Source organism: Neophocaena asiaeorientalis, unplaced genomic scaffold (assembly GCF_003031525.2).
Source record: "Neophocaena asiaeorientalis asiaeorientalis breed wild unplaced genomic scaffold, Neophocaena_asiaeorientalis_V1.1 scaffold81, whole genome shotgun sequence".
NCBI classification, from domain to species: Eukaryota; Metazoa; Chordata; class Mammalia; order Artiodactyla; family Phocoenidae; genus Neophocaena; species Neophocaena asiaeorientalis.
Genome location: NW_020171990.1, coordinates 1,219,575 through 1,227,579, shown reverse-complemented (window position 1 = coordinate 1,227,579; position 8,005 = coordinate 1,219,575).

Sequence of the window (8,005 nt, the reverse complement as noted above, 5' to 3'; positions counted from 1 at the left end):
AATTATATTTTGATACTTCATATTATGAAATTTTAAAAATTAAAGCAAAATATTAAGGAAGTTATTAACTGTTGATGCAAAAATTTTATCAAAACTTTTGATAAGAAATAAGCTTGCTTCCATAAGTATAACTTTACACCAAATTCTATAATTAAAGGGCTATACATATTTCCTGATAAAAATTGTTTAATGATGATCTTTTCAAATTCTTCATAGTCATCATATATTAGAAAGTTTTTCAGATAAAAGGATAAAATATTTAAGCCCAAACTGACTGCCTTTGAGGAGACAAAGAAGTAAGCCTGAACTATAACAAGGGATAATTCTTAAGTGATCTCAGTGCTACTGTGGTTAGAATATAGAAATTTTAATTTACCAAACCCTCCAATATGCAAGTGTTTTTTAGTACACATCCACTCCATGAATTCGAAGGAGAGAAAGGAAGGAGACAACCTAATGCATACTGAAATTTAAGCTTTATTATAAAATGCATGTTATCAGTGTCTTAGAACATGAGCTGTCAGAGCCACACTTCTCTTTGGAGAAAGAGTAGGAGGCCATACATAGATATCATATCCTAGAGGCTGTCAATTCAGCCCTTCCTCTGGTTTCTTAAGGTGTTGCCAAACCTGTTGTGAATTAGGAGCATTACTTTCTATCTTGAGTGAGAGATTAACACAGAATCAGAGAATTCTGCAAGCACTGTGGTGAGGCCACTTTGCTGCTCTTTGCAATGGTTTCTATTGATCATTTGGAACCAATGAGAGAAGCAGTACATCATATTGATCTGAATGCCTCTTTAACATTGCCTCCAGAAAACCAGTTATTTAGAATGTGAAATTAATTATCTTGAGGATAACATTTATCTCATCAATAATGTATTCTGTGTGCTATTTTTCATATGGAATCATAGCTAGCTATATTGTCCAGCATAGGTGATCAGACAGCCTTAAATTAACATTAAGACCTGCAAGTCAGCAAATTCAGGACAGAATAGAATCCATCATCTCTGATTTGACTGGTGTAATTTGATGAATTAATTGAGCAAATTTGTTGACTTAGAAGAAATCAAGATAATACACATTATTTTGAATACTTTCACTTAGACAAAAGAAAATTCATCGATGGTAATGGTCTAATTAAAAAATTGTCTTATACACCTCTCATAATATGTATCTTTTCAGTTCCCTATTCATTTTAAAAAGGGAGAGATATTAAAAATAATTGAAATATCAGTCTGAATATGAAAATCCATGTATATATTTTAATCTCACTCCACCCCTGAATCTTTTAAGTTCTTTGTCAAAACCAATTTGACAGAGATTTCTTTTTAATTGTTTGCCTTTAGGGAGTTTCTCTAAAGTATTCAACTTAGTGCATCTAGAATAAAATAAATCTATTTTCCCTGCATTCATGAGTCATCATATTGCATATTATTTGATTAAATCCCATAAATAAATTAACACATGCTAAAAATAGCCACAGGACTAATGCAACTCATTTTTGGTAAGTGCAAAATACACATACACACACACACATACACACACACACACACACACACACACACACACACACACACTAGCCCACTTGTCATAACTATTAAAAAGAATATAAAATGTAAGTTCATCTTCCATATCTATTATATGGAAGTAAATTTTGAAAGCTTCTACTATGATGTCTTGTCAGCAATTAAATAATGTTCAACAGTAAATACCAACACTCACTTTTAAGTATATCTTATATTCCTACAGAGGAATTGATGTCTCCTAAATAAAATGTCTTCTCTCTTTTAAACACATTTATTTCCAAAAATATATTTTTCACTGTCATTTCTTTGTTCAACTTAGTCCTACCTATAATGCTACAGTCATGTACCTAAGGAGAACTTAGATTCTTTGCCCCAGCTGTAGTTGCTTGACTCATCCACTACCATAATCAGGTTCATTTCTTCATTTAGCATCTGCAAATTTGGTTAGTCTAACTTCAGTTAGTCATTTGTCCCCATGTTTCTGATATTCCAGCTGGTAAGTAAGACACACGAGGGTATTTTAACACAAGTTTAACTTCCAGGATATTTAGAAAGTACAATCAATTCTCTAGAGACAAATGCAAACAGCTATATCCTTTTATGATCCAGACACAAATTTTCTTAGAAAATAGTATTTCTGATGCAAAGTTGAAAAGTGTAAAAACAATATATATGAAAATACAGTTTGAAGGTAAAAAGTCAGAAGTTTACATAGAAATTACTTCTGTAGCTATTTAAATACACACATGCACACACCTTATCTCAACATAGTTTATTCCATATGGGAGAAGTGTGATGAATTGAATGTTTGTGTTCCCCCCAAATTCATATGTTAAGATCCTAACCCTCAATGTGATGGTATTAGTAAGTAAGGCCTTTGGGAGTTAATCAGGTCATGAGGGTGGAATCTTCATAAATGGGATTAGTGCCTTTATTAAAAGGACCCAAGAGAGCTCTCGCGAGAAACGATAAGACTGTAGCCTGCAACACGGAAGAGTGCCCTCACAATAATGCAACCATGCTGGCACCTTGATACCAGACTTCCAGCCTCCAAAACCGTGCAAACTAATTTTTTGTTGTTAACAAGCCACCCAGTTCATCATATTTTGTTACAGCATCTCTAGCAGACTAAGACACATATGCCTGGTTGATGGTTAATACTTGAACTAGATAGTTTGTGCTTTTTCAAAACTCCACAGTAATTCTTAGATTTGTATCTCCATCTGAAAAGTGATTGCTTACATTTGTCAGTCACAGATCACAGGAGAAATTGAATTGTTCAGGGCAAGGGAATAGAGAAATATACACAGACAAAAATAATAAAAGCATTTTGGGATTCCTAATTACTAAAAAGTTGCTTCTTTGTGGCACAATTTAGAATCCGAAATTTGTGAGTAAAAATTTCAATTGATAGAACTCTTCCATCAAGTGATTAATTGGTGTACTGTCTTCTCATTGCCTGTGGAAGATTTGGTTCCCCTTTAGACTGTATTATCTAAAAGACTTTTACTCATGAGAAATTGTCTGGACCTTTCTTCCTTTTTATTTATTTTGTGACTCCTGTGCTTCTGGTACTTCAATAGTGAACTGAATGAGAATTCTCAGGATTAGGAGAGAGACTCCATCACTCTTCTGCATTCCAGGAATGGGTCCCACATGTTTCTTTATTTCTTGGAATTAGAATATGTCCTCAAAGAGATTGTTGAGCTAAAATTGATGGGGGTCTTTTTGATGTTTCTTTAGCCTCACTTCTCCAATGTTTGTCCTTTCTCAAATCTCTTTATTTCACAGACTTTTACTTTTTCAAGCTGTGAATAGCTTTTACCTCTTCTGTTGTGTTCAGAGGTTCACCTCTCTTTCCTTGCAGTAGGATAACTTGACTGGAATTCCTGTCATATTGCATTTTCTTTCCTATTGTGCTTTTTACATCTGTCCAATGTAACATTTTGACATATTCACATATTCCCTAAGATATTAAGGACCAGTACTACTTGCTGTATTTAAACATTTCTTCCTTTAAGAAAAAAAATGGACTTTTCTAAGAGATGAAAGAGTCTTTAGGATGATTGCATTCTTCCTCAAATTTCTGATGTTTCCTTTGGAAAGTCCCAAACTCTGTCTGTTGTAAACATACCCTGTGAGGCACTTGTACTTCTCATTGTTGTTTTCCTTTAGTCTGAACAAACATGATTCCTAGAGTCAGGGTATTTCCAGAACTGACTGTTTACTTTCTCTGCTTAGCCACTGTTTGCCACATTTCCATCAATTATTTTCCTCTCCTCCAATGCAGAAAGATTACTCCTACACTTAAAGACCCCATTTCTCTTTATTCATTGATGTAGTCAACTATAGCATTAGGTTGGAACCTACATTCAGCAGCATTGAAATATATAACCATGATCAATTGTTATCTAATCAACAAACCAAATCCAAGTTGAGCACCTGAGAGAAATTACCAGTTGGCCACAGGATTTCACAAAAGTTCATCCCGTAATGGTTCCTTTTGTGACCCTGGATGTTATTCTAAACAGAATAATGAGGGAGAAGATTTGTAATAGTCAATATATACCAACTAAAGCATTGGGAATTAAGGATCCAATGAATGATCTAAATAAATCACACTGGCAAGCTGTGCTTTATTGAATGAGCTCACCGAAACTTCACGGTTTTTACAATTCAAAGTCAAAAGCAAAACTCCCAAAGTCCCCCGAATGAATTCCTACACATTGTTATGTCAGAATCTGTGTGCCTGGAAAGTTATCTACCACACTTGGAGCAACGTTTGTAAATTGAGTTCCAAATACAAAGGGAATCTGATTCAATCATTCATTCGTCTATTCAATTAATCATTTATTCACTCATTGGTGCATTCCTTCTACAAATATTTACTGAAAAAAGACAATGTCTGAGGTATTCTTTTAATCATAAGTAGGTTCTATACTAAAAAGTATTAATAGCATATGCTGTATTCTCCAGGAACTACCATTGTACCAGAGATAATATTTAACAAAGGATTACACAAATAATTTTCTCAAAATATGGTAAACACTGAAGGAAAAGCACAGAATACAGCTTTGACACAAATCCAATGAGAGTTCTAGGTCCATAAACTTTCCCATCTACGAAAAACACACCAGACATTGACAATGAGATTTAAAGTCGTTTTTTAAAGTAAGTCTCCATTCTACAGGTGTTAAGTTTGTAGTAAAAACAAGGTAGCATATAGGGGGCAAAGTAAATTATTCAGCAATCAATTCACCAAATTTCCATGGCACACAGAAAACGTTTGTAGAAAATTTGGAATGAATACAATGGAGAGCAATATTTAATATTCTTCTAAGTCATTACATAAACACTTGGAAATCTAAACTAAAATAGTTAAATAATAGGGCTTCCCTGGTGGTACAGCGGTTGAGAATCTGCCTGCTAATTCAGGGGACACGGGTTCGAGCCCTGGTCTGGGAGGATCCCACATGCCGCGGAGCAACTAGGCCCGTGAGCCACAACTACTGAGCCTGCGCGTCTGGAACCTGTGCTCCGCAATAAGAGAGGCCGCGACAGTGAGAGGCCCGCACACGGCGATGAAGAGTGGCCCCCGTTTGCCACAACTAGAGAAAGCCCTTGCACAGAAACGAAGACCGACACAGCAAAAAAAAATTAAATTAATTAATAAATAGTTAAATAATAAATTCATTGTTTTGATTTTTAATTTAGCAAACCCTAATTATTTATTAGATGGCCTAGTCAAATCATTTTATATAACATTTGAATCTGTGGTCAATAGGACACACATAACAACATGTATTAAAATAATAAAGGGAGGGAATTTAGGTGATTTCATTTGTAAAAGTTGTTTTCCCCAAACTCCAGTTGGCACCTGTATATAACAATAATGTACCAAATATCCTTTTTCCCCCAAGGGTTTTTTTGAATGTGATATATTACAAATAAATATTCAAAATAAAAATGACTACACAAGGTATACCCTTCAGCTAATGCTAGCATTCTGTCCAAATGTCAGGTTGGATTTAAACTTTTAAAGCCTGATTTAGAATTTGACACTAATTTCCTTCAATGTCAAACTAAATTAGCCTTAAGAAGTGCAAAATGACTAAAAATAGCTAAGCATTATATTCTTTTCTTTTATTACATACAAATCTTTCCTTTCAGGGCTACAGTCTCTTCATTATTGCTTTTTAGGGTGTATAATGAAATAAAACACCTTTCACTCACCTTCTCACATTCAGTATATTAGATTTCCTGCTCAATCGTGCTAATTTTACAGATAAAGTAACTGTCATAATGGGGCTAAACGATACAACCCAAGAGTGGTAGATTAAGGGCTAAGTGTTAGAATGTCATATTTCAGGGCAGTACTTCTGTCTCTTAGCAAAAGTTTGCAAATGAGTAGTTTACAGGCAAAATGTGTTTTCTAATCTGTATTCTGCATATGTATTGCATTAAAAGTAAGCTCAATGCAACTGAATCACTTTAGTGTTTCTGATCTGCCATAGTCCCTATTAATTCTGATGTTTGCATATCAGGTCTAAAATATATGTACTTGAGCATAATATAACTTGTATTCTCCATTTAGCTAACTCCTTTCTCTGTCAGCAAATGTCCTATAAATAGATTTATGAAACTAGTGTGCTGTAAGTGATATTTATGCCCATTTATCATATTTGGGGAATAACCATTCTAGTCTTAGCAAATGAATGTATTGGATTTTCATTTAAATTCTGTTCAACATTCCTTAGCATGCCTATATATTATAGAGTCAGGAAAGTTAAAATCTATTAATATATTTTCTATGTTGTGATTTTTTGGTTTAGAGAATCAGGGACATTTATTTAAGATTTGCAATGTTTACTGAAGTGGAGGTGGCATTAGTATTGATTTTGTTATTTCTAACATTTTTTCTGACAAACCCAGTCATAGAGGCTTTTTTCTTTCAGTGACTCTATCACTGGGTCCAGTAACTGAACACGATTTTTAGGATTTTAAGAACCTAGGTGCAAGCATTCATACTGCCCCTGTGGATCATGATAGTCACTGAATTGTTTTAGAATCAGCAGGGGCTTTGTGATTATAGAGGTTTTCTGACAACAGCAGTTGCAAAGTGGTCTGGAACTGTCAGTTAGTATGGTTTGAAGTAATTCCTAAGTGACCAACATAAATTCTAATTGCTTTAGCCATCCACATTTCTCTAGACCACTTAACACTGGAAAAGAAATTGTCCCTGGCCTAAACTAGTGACCTCAGGTTGACTAAACTTTAGACAAGCTTTTGACTCTAAGCCTCTGAAGTCCGTTTGCTTAGGGCATTTACTTTAGAACTTACAACTAAATTCTTTCTCTGCCCTTTGAGATGTAAATCTTTAGTTAATTTGTTTGTATCTAGAAATCTTAGTGATTCATTTTATTACTTATAAATGTATATAAGTAAAAAATCATAACATCAGAAATAATAATAATATTTGTAATTTTTATATCTCCAATTTCTTTCTTTCTAATTGTGTTATATCTACAACAATGTTAAGTAATATTGATGCTGTGTTCTTGTCCTGATTGTGATTTGAAAGCTAATGCTTTAAAGTGTTAAAGTAATATGTCCAACCACTAAAATGATGCTGGTTTGTGTAAAATTGAAATGATTATTTTTGTTTTTCTTTTCCAGCTTTATTGAGTACTATAGACACGTAAAATTATATACATTCAAGGTGTGGAAAATGATGCTGTGATATACTTACACATTGTGAAATGATTACTCAATCACACTCAAGCTAATTAACATATTCATCACCTCACATAGTTATCTTTTGTGTGTGTGTGTGGTGACAGCACTTAAGATCTACTCTCAGCAAATTTCAAGTATGCAATATATTATCAATTATTGTTACCTCACTGTAGATTAGGTGTCCAGAACTCCTTCATCTTAAAACTCTATGTTTGTATCCTTTGATCCATACCTCCCATTTGCCCCCTCCTCAGCCTATTGTAACCACCATCCTACTCTGTTACTATCAGTTCAACTTTTTTCTTTAGGATTCCACTTGTAAGTGAGATCATGCAATATCTGTCATATTTTTAACTCTATATAAATTTTAAACTTCAAAAGACATTATCATCATTAATAACAGTGTAGTGGTAGTATTAAGTCGACATTCATTTAAATCATATGCATCATTTTTTTTAACCTATGTCTCATTTCACCTAGAATTTCTGTATCTCCATCTGCAAATATTTTCCTTGTATTTGAATGATTTTCTTTATGATTGTTTTAGTGCACATGTAAAAATTAATCAAATTCTATTCTTCTGAAAATATGTTCATTTCAACTTATGTTTTAAAGAATTTCTAAGTGTAGATTACTAAGTTGTCAGTTATTTAGTAATAGCACTTTAACATGACATTTCATTGTTTTATGGCTTCCAGTATTTCTGCTGAAAACTTATGAATCCATCTTACTGGGATCTCT